This window comes from Ambystoma mexicanum, chromosome 1p, assembly GCF_040938575.1.
Source record: "Ambystoma mexicanum isolate Mex_15411 chromosome 1p, UKY_AmexF1_1, whole genome shotgun sequence".
NCBI lineage: Eukaryota > Metazoa > Chordata > Amphibia > Caudata > Ambystomatidae > Ambystoma > Ambystoma mexicanum.
This window is the reverse complement of record NC_090921.1, coordinates 623,406,220-623,425,946: the sequence shown is the minus strand read 5'-3', so window position 1 is coordinate 623,425,946 and position 19,727 is coordinate 623,406,220. Positions and strand designations below refer to the sequence as shown.

General features: G+C 44.4%; 1 long non-coding RNA gene across 1 annotated transcript in view; it reads left to right on the top strand.

The window, feature by feature from the left end:
- Nucleotides 1–7,713: 7,713 nt before the first annotated feature.
- LOC138541893 (uncharacterized) overlaps nt 7,714–19,727 on the top strand; it is a 312,862-nt gene continuing 300,848 nt past the window's right edge. Inside the window, exon 1 of the long non-coding RNA XR_011290389.1 lies at nt 7,714–7,859. This is a non-coding gene — a long non-coding RNA (uncharacterized lncRNA). The remainder of the gene's footprint in view (nt 7,860–19,727) is intronic.

Genomic DNA, 19,727 nt, shown 5'->3' with positions numbered 1-19,727 from the left:
AAGTGTTCCTTATCCATCTGAGGCCACAGAATATACTGCGGTCTTGCTCCCCCTTCCATAGCAAGAGGAACTGTGTGAACCCCATTCCATAACTGAATCCCATTATTCATTTATTCAATGTAGGGGCAATCATCCCTATTCACCTTCATGCTGGTAACAGCCTTAACCTACTCACTTAAGGGGGAGATTCTCCCATCACACTACATGATCGTCTTCGGGAAAGTTCGGGATATGATACAGGATCTGGTGTTCTTTCCTTATGGTGTTCCGGATCTGACAATCTTACCTCTTTGTCTAGATTTTGACTTCCCAAGGGGGCGCGTGCACCCTCCCCTTCTATCTCACGACCTGACTCCCTTTCTGTGTCTGATATAGCTACAGCTCACCTGGTGTGACTATCATACTTCACTCCCCTATATAAATCTAGTCTACTCAAAGAGAATGCTCTTTGTTCATCACTTCACATGTTTTCCTCCTCATCCCATGTTATTGGTATTGAGGATCGTCTACTGCTCCCTTGATTCCCATACTACCGGTTCTGCCTTATTTGCTGATATATTTTATTGATCCTCTCTCCAATACCTTCTGAATCATATCTTTCCTCTTCTTGTGCTACTTTAGGTATTTCTTGAGTCACTTCTCTTATTGGGAAAGTTTCCCTTATTGTTTCCCATCACCCCTATGTTTTATCACTTGGTCTTATTCGTTATTTAGGAACAAGACTGGCGTCAAGATCTCACTGCCTTCTATTCTGCTTTATTCGTTCTTCCTCTTCCCTTTCCTCTCTCACATCCCTTCTTGCCCTCTCTTCTTCTTGCATCTGTGCTTCCCTTCTTATTTCTTGTTCTCTTCTTCTCTGTAATCATTTGTCCTTCACTCGTCATGCCTCTTCTTCCTCTCTCTTTCTTTCTCTCCTATCCCTTTCTTCTATTTCAATCTTCCAACTTTCATACTACCTTTGTTCCACTTCCCACTTTTCGTCTTTCTCTTGTTCTTCTCTATACATCTTTTCCCATAGTTCCCTGCTTTAACTTCCTTTGTCATCCTCCCTAAACCGCTTACCTCGTTTCCTATCCTACTTTTCTTACTCGTCTTTATCTTCCTTTTTCGTAACCTTCTTGATGCTTTTCCCATCGAACTTGAGTAATATCTGTCCTTCCATCCATCCGTTCTGTACAAACATTACCTCATCGTCGATATCCTTCTCTTGATTTCCCTTTCTATATCTGTTGATATATCCAATCTCTCACCTTGTTCCTCTTTATCTTGTATAAACTTACAAGTGTCTTCCTTCTTTGTGTTCTCTTCTAGACTGTCAGCCCTACTATAAGCGGGAGGTGCATATGTCGGGTTACACTACCCCACCGCTGCTTTTAATTCTTTCAAAGGGTAAAATCCTGTCTCCTCTACATCTACATTGTTAATTTCAGGTGGAGTAAGAGGAGGGGAGGGTTCAATGTCCTCCCATTTATGCTGATTAAGCATCCACTCCTTCGGTGGCGGGTCCACTTTCTCCTCTTGATACATTTTCCATAGTCCTAAAACTGACAGTCTTTTCTCTAATGTCTTCCCCGTGTACGCAGTATACATATATGTGTTCATGTTTTGGAATACTACCTTTGACAATGATCCCCTTGTTGCCATGGCATAAACATTTTATCAGCGGTGACCTTTACCCATTCTGCACTATACTGTTTGAGCATGCTCACATGCTGTGGTAATGTTTTACAAAGGTGCATGAGAGGAGTGTCCTCCATAATGACAAGTGACAATTAACTGTCAATACTTACCAGATCATTACCTTGTTTATATTTAATGAAACTCAATTCATCCCAAAGCGTATTGCTTAACTGTTTTAATCTCAAAAACAATAAATATGAGCAATCACCATCAATCACCACTCATTGCTCTTTTGTCTCAACAACCTATCTGTCTTATGACTGGCGCCAATCGTTTACTACACTTAACTCAAACCAAATTCAATTCCAAATTTCACAATGTATCACTTTTCAGAACTTCATACATCAAACAATAAAATAAAATAATAAAATAATACACATTATCACCTTCTCTATTCCCTATGATAGTTATAGTAAGAGGTATTCTTCTACGCCTCCAATTATATTACCCTCTACAGAGTTTGACGTCATTTCCCATAGTCCTGACTGTGTGTAGCTTTCACTTAATATTCCGACTGTAATTGGAGACGTCTTCTTCTATCTGCCTTGAAATAGGATTATCTATGCATGCCTTTATCCACACAAAATTCCTGTTACCCACTTATTTTTCATAAAATATCACCATCCTGCTCCTTTATATTGCCATTTCCCTTAGTCTACTTAGGTACGTTTGATCAACTCGAGGCCTTTGGTTTCGACTCTTCCTCCAATCCGACCACTTCACCTTTGGAAACGTGCATATGTCACTTGATGGGATCACAACAGAATAATTCTGTGTCCAAATAACCGGACAAATAAAAAAAGATGGCAAGTTGCTGTTTTATCAGCAATTATCTAAAACACAGAGTTTACAACGAACATCAACCGCCGTACGCTCAGTATCTCAGCAATTTCCTCAAAAAATACAATTATATATTTCTTTCTGCATCAGAATGACATCATACTTCGTGGCAATAGTGAAAATGTTGATATTTGTTTGTTACGACAGGCCCTCTACAGTAAGAGACTGTTATTGGAAAAGAGGCTTTGGCAGAAGCCACTGATACCTATGCTTTGAACTGTATCCTCGTGGCAGAGAAGCCAGAGTGTGTACGATGCTTGAACATGCCACCTTGCCCCATGCTGAAAACGTGGGAAAGTGAAGCCAACTGCTCACCTGTCCTGACATATTATTTCTTGAACACCTTTCTTTTTGCATACACAATTTTACGTTATCCTTTTGTATTTAGAAGTAAGGATTGACAACAGGTTTATTCGTATAGGCTCTTTTATTTTGACAGAGACTGTACTAGGACTGCGTTATTATTATTTGATGGTTGTAGCTTGCTCCTATCCTTAGATTAAGGTTAGATAGGCATTCAACCAACCCATCAATAAACACCCTTGACTCGTGATCACTTGTCTTCACTGTTTGATACCATGCCTTCCTTACAGAACCCATGTGGAGCACTGCTCTACAGTGTATGTGTGGCATGCATGATTACAGGTGCCCCATTCTGTATGTAGCATGTATGCAGGTGTGAGACGCAGCTGCATGCTGCCTCATACTGATGCCCGGTGTATGTGGTGGCAGACATTGTTTTCTGGCATGTGCATGGGTATTTACAGAATTTGTCCTCAGTGACTTTTTTGTACTCTGGCACAAAAGTTGGAGCATTCACTTCTCATGGACGGGGATGTGATGTGACATCCCACTGCATTTGATGCACAAGTTAATGTGTTTTCATGCAATATGTATGTGCTGGCCCTCACAACATAATCGATTGTAAGAGTGCTGGTACATGTTGCTTGTTTGAAGGTCAGGCTGCCGTGGATGCATGTTGCTGACTGTAATTAGGTAGTCAGGTGCCCAAGTGCATTTCCCATGCCCCTCACTGCATGTCATACTTGTGTAAATTTGGCATTGACATGGTGGTACTGAATGTTTTTGCTTATGTGTTTGTGGCCACGCAACAATGTGCAGTGTTGACATGTGCGTGTGTCATGATTGTCATGATTGTGATTAATCGTTGACACTACACTCATGTGGCAGTTGCCATGTAGATTGCATGGGTGTGTCTGTGTGTGTCTGCATTGTGTGTGTGTGTGTGTCAGTTGCTAGTTGACACGTGCTACATAATTGGTACTGCTGATGTTGAGTATGCAACACATGCATTGGCACTTATGACTGAAGTCAGTGTCCTTTAGCCCCTTTTCCACAGTTGCTGCAGCTCGTGAAGAGGGCGGAGGCCATGCTGTGGAGCGGAAGGGCAGGGACTGGTCACCAGACTTATGTGCACTCCCCAGCCAGCCCCCATTGATACCACCTCTTCTGAGGATGAGTTGGCTGGGGGAGCACCAGTTCCATTAGGCGGAGCTGCTGGGGGTAAGTCCCAGGAGGTTGTTGTGGTGGGGAACTCCTCAGTGGCTGTGGCCAGGGTGCAGGGACAGAGGAGCCATCGGGGGAGGAAGGGTCTCTGGAGTTATCCAGGGAGATGGAGGTGGTGGTGGAGGAAGAGGCAACCAAAGACCCGTGCATTGGGTCTGTTGTGGGCATCCAGGAGTGAGTTCAGGTTGTACATCTGGGCCAGGGGCACAAGGATGTGCAGTGCACCGTGAAAGTTGCTGCACAACCTCCTGTACCAGGTCCATCTGCTGCGGCAGTGACCAGCTTTGTGGATGCTACACCCAGAATGAGCTCCCCCTTTTGCCCAAGGAGACCACCCCAGAATGTGTCTGGGACCTGCTGGCTGGTCTGGCGAGGCAAATGGGCATGATTCAATGCTGTGTCAGCTCCTCGTGAGGAGCTGGCGCAGCATGACGATTCAATGTGCTATTCCCTGGGCCATTTGGCAAGAGCACTGCTCTCGGGTGGCCGCTGTACACTGACACATTCAATTGCCCTCTCCTACACTTCCTCCTCTGTGCCCCATTGTCCTCCGAGAGGCCTTCCATGCCACATTCCAATACTGCACCATGTACACCAATCCCACCCACACCGCCCGGCCTTGTGGTGGGTACATCCCTGTCTCCGGTGGAAGTCCCACGTGCGACAGATGAGGTGGTCACTGTGCCTGGCCAGGCTCCAACACAGGGAGAGGAAGTAGTCAGACAGCTGGCACTTTGGAATAGGGCTGGCGTTGTGCCACCACCCCCAAATTGTGTCATCCAGACGGTGGGGGTATTAGCATAGCTTGCACTCAGCCAGGCAGCAGCAGATGAGTATACAGAGGCACTCCATGCAGGGCCAATCTACACAGAGGAGGCAAATGAGGCAGGACATGCTTGGCATATGACAAGAGGAGAGGAGGCGGCTCTGTAATCTAGTGTGCATGTGCACAAATTACAGTAGGCAGCTGATGGCAGAGAGGCAGTGAGCTAGGGAGGCAAGGATTGAAAGGGCCGGGGCAGTGGTGTTGATGAGGTGGGCATTGGGCATTGAGGTGGGCTACCTTCCTGAAGGAAGCTTGCAGGGGTGTGGAGGAGGAGGAGAGGAGGATGATGGAGGGCCTGCAAGACATCCAGGAAAGAACGGAGGCCTGCCTACAGTAGGAGGATGATGAATGTGACTCTGCCCTGGAGGAGGCTTTGAAGGACATGCAGCCCTGCTGCCTGTGCACATAGTTCTTAGTGTTAGGTTTCATTTTGCATTTTGTTTTCCTTTCATTCCTGTACATTTCACCCATCCCCATGTTTTGTTTTTGCTGTGTGCATTTCATAATAAATGTTTATGTTTCATGATCACACCCTTGTTGCAGTCTCTTTTTGTCTATGTGCAAAATTACTTTTACTATGTTTTTGTACTGCATTTCAACTATGACTGTTACGTGGGTTGGGAACTCACTTTGGATGTGTGTGCTGCACTCATCACTTGTGCAATCATTCTTCGGTAACTGTATCCCTCACAAGGCATAGGCCCCCACTAGCACACATCTGCAGTCACCCACAACCTGGTCTTGCATCATGCTGCACATCAGCCACTGACATGCAGGGTTCTGTGCTTCTTTATTATTTGGTCTGCCTGTGCACATTGTCCATCTTCTTGACTTGCACACTCTCACAGCCTTCACATCAAACAGCTACATGCCAGTTGGACTTTTGTCACTTGCAGGGGCTTTGCCACCCCTGAATGCCTTCCTCACTGACTTCCTTCATTCCTTTGTACGGGCTACTATGCAGACACACATTACATGTGACTCAGTACAATCTGTGATGTCTCAGACTTGGGGCCTCCACAGGCATTCACATACAGCGCTTAGAGACGATTGTAATGGCACATGGCCAGCATGATATGTTTGTTGTATTGCATTTCCTTGGTATGTCACATGTATATGGTGTGGTCACAGTGTTGCTGTTGAGAAGTTCTGCAGTCCTTTTGCTGTGCAGCTAAGTGTGATGTACCAGGGAGTCCTGTGATGAGCTCCAGACATTGAATCTGCAGCTGTGCTACCACTTATTCAAGTTGTAGGTGGATATGTGACCACTGAACTTCATGTTTGCTACAGGCCAGTGTCTTTGAGGTGTGGTATTCATTGATAATGCACTGGTAGGTATGTCAATCAGCAGAGCCAGCCTGGGGGTACTGGCAGATCCCAGGGGTAGTGTCGGAGGTGAGTGGGACTGAAGAGTGGTCTGAGGACTTGAGGGTGCTTCCTGGGGTAGTGGGAGAGGTGAGGGGTGCTGGTGATTGGTGTGAGGACTTGAGGGGACTGCCTGGGATAGTGGCTGGGGTGAGGGTGCTGGTGGGTGGTATGAGGACTTGAGGGTGCTGCCTGTGGTAGTGTCAGAGTTTAGGGGGGCTAGTGGGTAGTATGGGGACTTCAGGGCGCTGCCTGGGGCAGTTGTGGAGGCAAGGGGGGGCTCGTGGGGTGTCAGGACTTGAGGGGGCTGCCTGGGTAGTAGCAGTGGTGAGGGGGGCTAGTGGATGGTGTGGAGGCTTAAGGTTTCTGCCTGCGGTACTGTCACATGCAGGGGGGCTAGTGGGTGGTGTGGGGACTTGAGGGTGCTGCCTGGGGTAGTGGTGGGGCAAAGGGGGGCTGGTGGGGGGTGTCAGGACTTGAGGGGGCTGTCTGGGTAGTAGCTGGAGCGAAGGGGGCTGGTGGGTGGTGTGGAGGCTTAAGGATGCTCCCTGTGGTGCTTTCAGAGGTGAGGGGGGCTAGTGGGTGGTGTGGGGACTTGAGGGTGCTGCCTGGGGTAGTGGCAGAGATGAGGGGTTCTGGTGAGTGGTGTCAGGACTTGAGGGGACTGCCTGGAGTAGTGACAGGAGTGAGGGTGTTAAAGTATATTTCACATAATTGGGCAGCCATTAATTATATGCATGGGTGTCAAGACTTGATTGTCGCATGGATTATGGTAACCTCTGTCCCTAAGTACCAAACAGGGAGATACCAATAACTCACTGTTCAGTCTTTAGGGCCACAGGTGGCAGGTACAGGAACACTGGAACCCCCGAACGGCTGTTTGAGAGAGGGGGAGGATCCAAATAGGAAACCAAGAAGGATGGTGCTGGGTGATGGTTCCCTTAACTGTGTACGCTGTACCCTCAGTGAGTGCAGGAGCAGCAGCAAGAGGAATCTGTAGGAGACTGCACCTGGCAGGTTGGAAACACACACTGGACGCCCCTGAGGTGGAATGCAGGTAGGGCAAGTCACTGACAAGCTAGTGCAAGGCCTGACAGTGCAAGAAGTCCAAGAACAAGTTGCAGAGTGGAGTATCCGGGTCTTAGGGAAAAGTGCCAAAACAGAATCAAATTGCAAAATCAGTCCGTTGAGCACAGTCCGAGGTTGGGTTATCCATGAAGGGCCGTAAGACGAAAGACAAGTTATCCAGAGGGTTGAGCTAGATCAAAGCTAATACATATTGTCCATGGTCAAGGTCTTCCTGAAACGAGATGAGCAGCAAAGGCCAAACGCTGAGATGATAACACTGCTGTGAAGCGCAGTGTAGCGGGAAAAGCAGCTATTTGAAGGTTGCCAAGTAAACGTCATGTGACTGCGAGTTTTGCATCACGTGACGAGCAACAGTCCATGGTTGCTTGGCGACCAAGTCGGTAAATGCCAAGGCAACTGCCAGTGGAGGAATGGGCGCAGTCTCCTGAGTGGATGCGAACCACGTTGTTTTGTCCGGAAATGCGAACCTGTTCGCGTTGGAACCAAACGGACTTCCCCCTGCTGCTGCACTGTGCTGGGAGGAGAGGAACAGGTGGGTGTGCTTGAGTATGTCGGGTGCACTGCAGAGGTATTCTGGGATAAGGAGTTCATGACAATGGGTTTGCTCGCAGTTTCGCCAGGGTGCAGCGCTGACTTGAGGGGGACCATGTGCAGTTTCGCAGGGGGGCGCTGGATTGTATGCCAGAGGTGGACGTGAAGGTTTGTGCATAGGTTTGTCTTTGGCAATGGTTTTGCTTTGAGTGGGGGCATGTCGTAAGCGTTTCCAGCCGCTACTTGCGCCTAAGGTTACTTTGCGGTTCAAGCTCCAAGAATACGCGGATGGCGCATGACATGCTTTTGCGTGCAAGTATGCGCAAAATGGTGTTACGCCCAGAGGACTGCGGGGTCTATGTGCATTTTCTATCATCAGGCACTTAGAATGGTGGATGAATTCTATCACGCGCAGGGAAAACGACGGTTGATGATTATGAGCCGGTGCTGTTGGGGTGTTATTAAACTTGTGGAATAATCTACTTTTCTATTCCTCATTACTTTCCTACCTCACAACAAAATCGCTTGTGATGGTGCTTATTTCTGCATCAGTATAACTTCTACAGCATTCGAATCAGGAAAGGAGCACGCATGCACATAGCAGTGAGGGAACTGCATGGCGTGGGAGAGTGCTGTATCTTTGCTAGACCGCGCCTATCGGAGTCCCAACGTTCTCCCACTCTCGCCGGCAGGTCAGGGTGCAACCGTCTGGGCGCGCTCTGCGGACATCCAGAACACTACAAAATATGTCTCACATAAAAGACGCAAACAATATTGCAAAGACCTCGCACCTAACCACCTGAGCCATTGCCTATTCTTAGTTTTACAGTGTCAGGCCCCACAGCGTTTGTTGTCTGAGCTGTTCGGCCTGATGTACGTTGAGCCGCAAACCAACAAAATGACCAAGTGCTTGCTAAGAGCCGCCGCTACTGGGAGCTGCATCACTGCATGACGTCTCGCCACAGGTGGAAGTGCCTATGACAGACAGTCTCTGTTCCTATCCGCATTTCTGTGGCTCGTCATGTGCGCTGCGATGTAGGAGCCGTGTCACAATGAGGTGTTTCTAGTCCCAGCGAACAAACCATGTCTGTTCACAAATGGGAAACACCTTAGGATCTTTTCCCAAAATCGAAGTCGTGCACTGCCTGTTAGGATGAAGGCGGCAGGCGTGGGCGCACTTGGCCCTTTCACAATGGTCTGACTCAGTAACACACACACTGTTCACTTTGTATCCTAGAGTTACATTTTCATCGCCTGTTCAGTCATGCAGAAACCAAAGTCGCATTTTTACGCTATATGCTGTTTAACCACTTTACTTTTAACGAAAGCATCACTGCCCCACAACACGAATACATGTGTAAGCAGTTGCAAACTTGGCTGAGAAAATCTGGAGAGTTCGTGGTAACCTCCGGAAGGCGGGGCTGGAACACCAATTCTTATGTACAAGCCTGATGGGAATTCTCTTGCTTTCTTTATAGGTCTCTACCCACCCATCCTAAAGGGGATTTAAAATGGAATCCGACTGTGATAGCAACGCATTCGACTTACCTGCATTAAGAGTACAGAAAGATTTGAACATTTTATCAATACGATTTGAAAATCACGTGTTGACAAAGAGGGCCTGCAGGCTAATATTTTTTTCTGCCCAAACCACTGACTACTGTAACGTTACTGAAACTCTGGTGATGTCAGCTAGGTATGTACAAAGCGAGGAGATGGAGCGGGGCCATGGACAATGAAAGCCAGCTGGAATGCTGAGTATTGACCAGATTCTCTCGGCCCCTGCCTGGGCCCCAGTACCTCGGTTAAGAGCCTGGGTGTGAAGCTTCTTTCATCAGGGTCGAGAGAGCCACAGATTACCACAGTCTGTAACACTGGCTTTGCCAAATGTAAAGTGCTTAAGAAAGTACTCCTCTTCCAACCCACGGAATGTCGGGGCAAGGTGGTCACCTCATCGATCATGGGATCGATTGATTACTGCAACGGGATCTACTTAGGCCAACCAGCCATTCAGATCGATCGCCTGCAAGTTCTCGAAAATTCTGCAGCACGATTGGCCTTAGATGCACCAAGACTTACTCCTTCTGCTCCTGCGCTGTGCAGCTCCAATGGCTACCCATCAAATCTCGAATTGAGTTTTTGCTTTACTAATGGAGCAATTCACAGTACGGGTGCTCCCACCTTCAAACTAAACTAGAGCGCTACCCGCCCACCGGTGTCCGCGATCAGAGTCCCAAATGCTGCTGAAAATTCCATGCTTTTTGAAAGTTTGGATGGGTGCCGGTCATTTTCGGTCCTCGCCCCATTGTCTGGAATCCTTTGCCTTTCTGTCAATGGGTGAAATGCTTTAAAAACACACCTCTTTTAAACAATGCCCATTAGTGCCCCGAGCTCACTAGTGTCCCCCCCTTAATGCCTAAATGCCATTGGGCCTTAGTCTGCGCTCCACAAATTTAGCACAATACATTACATGGCGGCAGTGGGTGAGGGGTACTGGAAAAGTGCTAATAATGAATTTGCGGTTGTAGAAGCAGGAAAGGTTTTGTAGTGTTTTGCGGCTGGAGAAGAGATGGAGCAGGTAGGCACTATCCTACCAGTCGCCCCCTCACCACCGTCATATTGGAACAGTCAGAGAAATGCTATAGGTGGGACCGCCCATATCGTTCCTATAAGGCATTGAGTGTATGAGAGGCGTTATGCACTTAGACAGCCATGCAGAAGGCACTGAAAATGTGGAAGCATGTCGTATAGAAGAGTGTTACATGGCAGGATGTTGCCTGCCAAGATGTCAGAAGGCTTCAGTGATTATCGTGGTTGGACGTTAAAAGAAATCTGACAAGGACAAAGTGATGTCATGAAGAAGATATATGAACATATGATGAAACAATATGAAAATACTAAGTCATGAAGGAAGTGAAGCCCTAGGAGAAACAATCTGAAGTGAAAGTGATCATGAATCTAAAAAGAAATGAAGCAACTTATTGACCAATAACAGTAAATATGCAGTAACGCATGGTGGAAAGAACGGGTATAGAAGCTTGCTAAAGAGGAATATATATCATAGCATATTAGGAAAATGGACGACGGCTCACATTGAAAGTAATCAAGCTACCTCAGAAACAGGCCGAAGTTGCAAGCATCAGAAGGCATGAAAAAACAGCCCCGTGAGCAGACCAGACATTGACTCAAGGTTGGCCCAGAATGCAGATTCTGTTTTTATAGGATAAGTAAGGGGCCACACAGGGAGTACAGGGATAAGGCCTGAACGTGAGACGTTCTTCTTAGATGAAGGAAGACGAAAACATCTGTGAGAGCCAAACTGCTGGTCAATTAAAAGTGTATAAAGTTCATATGAGATAGAGTAAGCAAGTCTCCTGAGGCCAAGAGGAGCAACAGCACCTTGCATAATTAAATCAAATAGCGGTAAATGTAAGGCTGAAATGGACACATTTGTGGCCCACTCACGTTTGACCCAGAAGTTGAAAAAAAAAGACAATTCATGATAGCTCTAAGCTAAGATAGTGGTGTGCTCGTACTCCCTTTAATGTTCCAGAACAGTGAACAGCAACAAGGTCAACTACAGACGGAAGACTTTGGCTGATTGCCTACTGATGACAGATGATGGTCTGATTGGGAAAATGGGGAGTAGTCTGGTGGGATTCAAACACCTATGTTTTGTTTCACATACCTGCTGCTAAGGAGCCGAAAGGCCAAGGTTGCCAACCAAATCAGTGAGGTTGGGGAGACAGCCTAACATACAACATTGCAAGAGCCAATCCCCTGATATTTTGTCCATCATAATCAGTACTGCATGCATTTAGAGGTGGTCCAAGGCATGCCCTAAATACAAGGGGTAGCCAATGAAGCACTCATACGTATATATTTTATAAGTAGATATGTTTCCTTAACCAATCCTTCCCTTCGATAGGTTTTGTATTTTGCCACATGGAATGACATCATAGATGATGTATATTGGGGTATAAGACCTCCATGTAATCAAGTTACCGTGTGAGTGCGCAAGCATCAGTCCGATGTCTGCCAGATAACCCTGCTTTATTGAACTGATAATAAAGTAGTATTTCGCCATATTCTTGGAGTCAGTACGGTTATTTGGTCTAAAATCTATTTTTGTAATTTCATCTAGCACAAAAGACACTTCAAGGTGCTAGAGCACATTTGATAGTGGTGTGTATGGTTACAGTGTAGTCGACCTGGGCCAGATCCATACCCCCAGACAATTGGCTACTCCCGTCATTAGCCAGACGACAGAAGAGTTTCCTGTGCAGACAATTTGGTCGGCACGTCTCTCTTTGAGTAAACTCCAGTCTGGTCCTCACAGGCGCCCCTTCGATGAAAGACGAACTGGTTGGTTGAGGGAGAGTCAAAATGGGAGGACTCGAGCTGAGTCATGTAATTAGAACAAAGAAAGGCAAAATAAGGGGGAGGGTCTGTGGTATAAATAAATATGTGTAAAAAGAGGATGTATGGGGAGAATACAAAGTAAAAGAGATACCTTGCTTCCTGATCCCAAAAGGGCAGAAGGGTACGCACTAAGTTATTTAAGATTCCTGAGGCAAGATCCATAGAAGAGTGCATATCAAACTCTGGAACAGAGTGAAATAGAGAAGGGATACCTTTTACTAAGATAGTAAAGAAAGGCGTACAGAGTAAACATATTTTTGAAAGTGCACATGTGTGGGTTTATAAAAGTGTTAATGTACATTTGTTGTTGTGTTTAGACTGATGAATATAAACGATAGTCAGAGACGTCTCTATGGGAGGGCAAAAGGGACATCAGGATTTTCTATGGTGTGCTGCTATGGTTGAACCTATTTTCTGTCTGTTGTTGACAAGCACATTTTGTTCTGCTATTTTCTTCCTGTAATGCAATGTTCACTGTGGTATACATAGTTTGCATGGCACAACACCTGTGGCATTCTCCCCTTTCTGTGTGGATTAAATTGATCATGTTCAATAGCCAAAATTGAAATACATATTGACCAGCAGACGATACAGTGATCCTGGACAAATCTTATATCACTGACAGCACTGTACTGCCTTCTATGAAAAGGTTTGGTTCTCACATACTGGTGGCATTGTTTGGCCAATTACCTGATCTTTCCTATCATGTAGGCCATTTGAGTGGAAGGAGTTCTAGACAGAAGAGAGCAGACCAGATATTGCAGGCTTCTTACCAGCATATGTTAAGGTCTGCTTATGTGACAACAAAATGGTCTGCTTTTCTTTACAATTCAAAGGTTTGTCTGCCCGTTTTTAAATACCATGGCACACGCCTGTGTTTGGGGTGTATTTAAAGCTTTACAATACAAAAGAGAAACCTATCTGAAATCTTTTAAGATCTCATCCATTAGTATGCTGGTATTTATATACTTTACTTGATGATGAGATAATGAAGCTAGAATCATTCCCATTTTGCATAATATGTTTCTATAACATTTTGTTTTGTAAATTGTTTCTATTGGGTTATGTGATTTTCATATTTTCCAAGTCAGTTCTGTAAAATGGGTTTATTTTAGTTTAAGGTAAAAACTAGAAAATAAATTGGTAAAGAGCAGAAATTGCAGAGTAGGTACGAATCCCAGCTTCACCTCTTAATGAATGTGTGATCCTGGGTATCTCATATAATCTTGCATGTCCTCACCTGTCAAAATTGCAAGTCCCTAAACCTTTCAAAATTGTCAGCCCTTCAGAGTGATTTCATTCTCTGGGTATGATCTTTAAAAAAGACTCACCCATGGTTTCACTAGCTATATATGGAGTTGCTTTCTCTATAATGATAGAGCACATTGATATATTACACAACACAGCCACCTGTTTCTTTGCTCTCCAATGGCAACACTGCTTGAAAACCATGTCCCACTTCTAATTTCAGTCTGTCTGGATACAGACATCTTCCTGGTATCTTCAAATCGTCATCCACTCTCTATGCTATGGTATGTGTAGTTTTATCCTTGTTTCCCTTGGTCGCCTGTATCCATCCTTGAGCACTTTTGCTGTCTCTGAGGCAGCTAATCTGAGTCGTTTGACTATTCTGGATTATGTGTACTTTTGTCATAAAATCTGTGTCCTGCAGTTATACTATGTCCAGTACACCTTCCACATGGCTGCTATTGATGAAATGTTTGCTGTACCTATGCTTGAACACAAGTACAATTGTCATATACTGCTAATGTTGCCCTTGACATGCGACTTGTGTATCACTCTGATTACAACAAGAATGAGGAGGGTAAGGTATCTGAATGGGAGTTTACCATGCTTATTTTGATCTCTGTGATGCAGCATATCAAGCTATGGGTTGTTATCGTGATACGGGGTGTGGCACACTAGATATTCTATATCCATGAATTCCTTTGGTCTGTTGGAGGGGGGCCCCAGAGGTGTCCGTGCCCCAGGTCCCCAAAGTTCTTAAGATGGCCCTGACAATAGTAAAACATTAAAGAGATTAGTGAACATTTTGACCAAGAGATTGACATCAATTAGGAAGAGAGAAATCAAAGGAAAATAATATACAAGTAAAGAAGAAACTCTTAACATAAAAATAATATAAGAAGGATATGAAAAAGATTAATAGAAAGTGTAAACGAAGGAGGAAACAAAACATCATTGAACAGATTTTGAAAATATTTATAAATAAAGGGAACAGTTCAAATATATTTCGAGTGAGATAATAAACAACGATTGATGGTGCCTCTGCTTTTGATTGTTGTGGTATATTTGATAAAATAAAGAATTGAATAAAACAACCCGTAAGTATCGATGATCGAAACCGATCTGTCCTCTTGGGGGATACACCTCTTTTACATGTATGTAGGACACTACCTAGATACACAGCGAAAATATTGAAATATCATTTGGAATGGGTTCGAGGCATGACCAATACGACACTCATGCTGTGGCCTCAAGAAGGTTTGTTGTCAAAAGATGTATTGCAGCATATGACAACATATTTGCATGCCACACATAAGGGAAAACAGCTGCAGAAAAGATAAGCCATTTTAGAACTTTGTAAAATGTACCCGAGTGAGAAGTAAGATCCAGCCTATAGAGAGTGGATGCTCAATCAGCATAAAGGGGAGGATAAAATGCCTTCGGCTGCCCTTTGACCCTGTGGAGAGAAGGGTGCAGATATAGAGGAGAAGGATTTTACCCTTAGAAGGAATTGAAAGCAGCAGTGGGGTATGTTAATCCAACGTATGTGCCCCCGGTTTATAGCAGTGAGGATAATGTGGAAAAGGACAAGAGCAGAGAAAGCAAGAATATATAAGCACGCAATGAAAGTAAACAGTGTGATGAGAGGAAAGACAGGCAAGACAGACACCTGGAGATAGAGTAAGAAGCAGGGAAACAGAAAGAAATAAAAGACAAAACTAAGGAAATAATGATAGTACAGAATTAATGGACGGGAAGACAAATATTACTTAAGTTAGACGGTAAAGGCATTGATGGGGTTCGAGAAGAGAGGCAAGAGAAGTGCGGGAAAGGAAAGAAAAGGAAGAAGAAAGGGCATACAAAGAAGAGGGGGAAAAATTGCAAGCGAAGAGAAGAATGAAGCAGACATGAAGCAAGAAAAGAGAAGAAGCTAGAAGAGAAGAAATTGGAGGTGATAGAAGCCCAACGAATGAAAATGCATAGGTTGCAATGAAGGTGAGGAGAAGATGAATCAAGGGAGCTGAGGAGAAGAAATGAATAAGAGTATCAGAATTAAAAGGCGATGAGAATATTTATGCCGTAGGAGCATCTTGGCGATTGATGCACAAGAACGACGGGAGGATGAGAGAGGATCACAACAGCCCCATAGGGAGCTGCAAGGAATGCAGCGATCAGCATGGGCTGTTGGGCAGGATACAGAGGACATAGGGTGAAGGCTTGGGAAGTTATATAGGCAAATGAGGGACATAGGAAGGTACGAAACGCAAGAGAATATAGAAGGCTCCCTATTAAAGGGAACTGAAGGTAGATCACGTGACATCATAGCAGATGAGGATGAAAGAATGGGCCTCATTACGGGTCTGGCGGTAACCGTGCCGGGGCTACCTGCAGGTTTACAGGTGCCTGACTTCCCGGTGCCACTTGGAGATTACAACACCGGTGGCCCGGAAAGTCAGGCGCCAGAAAATTGTAAGTCCCCATTCACATATCGGACTTTATGGCAAGTTGGCAAGACTCTACGAACCTCTATGCAGGTTTTTGAAATAATTTAGCATAGATAAAGGAGTAAAATGGTCAGATTTAGAGGATCCAAGAGTGAGGACATCAGAATCAGTACCATATACTAAGCAACCACCAGCATGATCACACAGTACAAGGGGATATATCACTCCAATATGAAGTAAGTGGATTAAGATCATTACCAGGAAGGAAACAAATGAGTAAGGCTAGTTCTGCTGTGAAGACAATGAGTGTAGGTAAAAATGATTATGAATCAGGCAATTTCTATTATTGGAGAAGGGGGGATGACAACCACAATATAAACCATTGCCACAGATGGATAAGGATCATATAAGGTGTAAATTGCAGCATTTAACTTCTGGTGTGGGAAAATAGATTCATGAATTAGAAAGGATGACATCAGGAATGACGTTAGCTATAGGTGACATAAAAGGGCTGCTAGTGACTTTTCTAGGGAAGAGAGCTAATGGCATTTGGAACCGAGCAGGATCTGCAGGTATGACAGCACAAAACAACACGACACACAATGGAGCGCCATTTAATAATTGCAGAGCAGACGTATGCCGAGCGCTCAGAGTACAATATCCTGATACATCAGTTATGGGTGCGATTATGACTAGGAAAATTTGAGAGGATGAAGATGCTATTGTTTATATTCATGATATTCAGGACAGCTGGAGACAGGAGATGTGTGAACCATGGGATAAAACAGTAGCATTATTTCACCAGATTATGTGTCAGAGGCTGACCGAGCCAGTAGAAAGACAATTGAAAAAACAGGTGGAAGTGGAAGCAAAGCCCTGGCCAGACATACACTTGACAATCGTACATCATTGCCGATTATGCAGGAAAAAAATAAGAAGAAAGCTGGAAATAGAAAGCAGGAGGAAGCAAAGTTAGTTCAGAAGAAATTGTCTAAAATAGCCTTTGAGGGAGCGGTATTGACAAGTAATGAAGTTGGAGTGACACGGGAGATACAGTCAGGGCAGCAAAACAACACTGGATATCCAGCAGATCAGAGCAGGTACAATTTGTGGCCAAGAGGAAGAGGGAATGGGTTTAGAGGAATAGGATGAGATGGATTTCAAAACTCTCAGGGAAGAGGAGGATTTAATCGTGGACAGAGACAGCAATGTTGGGATTGTGGGAAGACGGGATATATAGATAGGACATGCAGAAGCAGAGGAGGCATGCAACAGAATTGGCAAGCTCCAATAGGGGGGGATGGATTATACTCCACAATATAATGCAGAATCACAGGAATATTAGGCCCAAGATCACATGTAGGCTCAGACATATGCGCAGCAACTCCAACAACTGCAGCCCGCACCACTAAAAAATGCAATCACTGCCAGGGCAACCACAGCAAGTACCCATGCAAACGCAACAAGCACAACCTCAGCAAAGACAGGTACAACAGGCTATGGTACCAAATGGAACATGACTTTGGGAACGGAGCAGGCATCCGCGCTTAAAATGGGGAGTGTGACTGTGATAGAAGGAAATCCTTTCACAGGTACGGGGATGAATTTATATCCACAATTGGACATCCCACAGAGTGACTTGATGTGTTCAGTACGATCATCAACACCAGACCCCCAAGAGGAGCCAAGTGTCAAGGTGGCGATAGGAGGCAGGACATTTTCATTTTTATAAGACACTGGAGCTACTCATTCCTGTGTCCACGAGGTAAAATATCCAATGTCAGGTATTGCCATCCATGCTCAAGGGTTCTCTGGGGCGACAAATGTAGTTCCTTTAACAGACGAATTGCACATTTCGATAGGAGAACATTACATGTCAATGCCATTATTATAATCTAGGCAGACACCAGTTAATATACTAGGACTGATTCAATGATAAAGCTTAACATGACAATTTCTTTTAATGATTAATGGATGGTGCGCTTTACTCCAGGGAAACACCATATGAATTTGAGAGAGTTAATATTTACAGGCCAGAAGGTATTACGAGGAGTACCTGTAATCCAGAAGTATTTTTGCATGGAGTGACCATTTTATTATCTTGGTTACCAAGGTTGGAAGGTAAAATATTGAGAATACCTGATGAGTTTTTGTTTAGGCCAGACATTTCCATGGACAATGAGGAAGGGCCGATCATTCCCTTAGAATTAAAAGCAGCAGTAGTCAGAGATGAAAGGGTGATGCTCCATGGAACAGGCAATGAGGGAAGAGGGTGGAGAATAGTGATAGCCTTCAGAAAAGGATACAGGTTGGCAGATTTGATAGAGGAAGAACTAGTGTTTTTTTTATAATTATCACTTATTGGATCAAAGTGAAGAATATAGAAATACCGCAGAGAATGGCACTGGTAAACAGAGGACCGCCATTTATTCTGGAAGACTTGGAGAAAGTGCCAGACATTTTATGGCCCAAGAGCCCATATGAAGGAGGTCTCTTAAAGGAGATAGGGGCAGTTAAAATGTAATTAAAACCAGGAGCTCTCCTACCACAAGCAAAACAATACCCCATATCTAGAGTGGGGGATGAAGGTATATTTGAGACCGTATCCGCATTAATGAAGCAAGGCATATTAGGGCCATCAGATTCATCATTTAACACAGCAGTGTACCCTGTCAAATCAAAGGGGGCACGGGGTCGTAGAGATTCATCCAGGACATTCGCTCTTTAAACAATAATCTCAAAGCTGAGTTTCCTTTAGTTCTAAATCCTGTGACGAGATTGTGTAACATTCCATCTGCAGCCAAATATTTCACAGTTGTTGACTCACAAGATTTGGCTTCCCTTTTGTATAGAATGATCCACCTGAAACACGCTCATTTGCCTCAAGCATACTGTGAGTCCTCTTTAATTTTTAACAGAGTTCTCCAGATAGACTTGAGTAATGTCCAACTTGAAAGTGCAATAATTGAGTATGTGGATGATATTTTGGTGTGTAGTGAGACAGAAAAAAGGTGCAGAGAGGACTCAGTTAAAATCATGACTATACTTTTAGAAAAAGGATATAAGGTAGACTGCGAGAAATTGCAATATTGTCAAGAAGAAGTCTTGTATATAGGATAGCTAATCTCTCACAAGGGGAGAAAAGTGACACCTGCAAGAGAAGAGGACATTATGAAAACTATTGCACCTAAAACAGTTAGGGAAATGCAGCAGTTTCTAGGTCTCTGCAACTACTGTAGGGCCTGGGTTTTTGATTACAGTACATATATTCAACCACTTTTAAAAGGAATTCAGAGGTACAAGTAGATAGGAGTACAATAACATGGACAGATGAGATGACTGAAGGATTTGAGGAATTGAAAAAAACAATCAGTAAAGCCCCTGTCTTGGGGATCCCAAATGATATTGAGGAATTTTATTTATTCTCCTATTCAAATGGAGAGGTCAGGACAGCAGTTCTTGCACAGAAGATGACATTAAGACATGTACACAAACCATTGGCATATTATAGAGGGATTCTATATTCAGCAATGAATGGACAATATCCCTATGAGCAACCTTTAGCTGCGGCTGCATTTGCAATTGAAAAAGCTTCAAGTATAATGATGGGGTGTTCAGTAACATTATTTGTAGAGCATGCATCATTTGCAATTTTGGAAAACCCCAAAAGTACATTGACTACACAAAGTGCATTGGGATATCAAGTAATAATTTCTAACCCAGCAATTAAAATTGTTAGATGTAAGAGAGTGAAC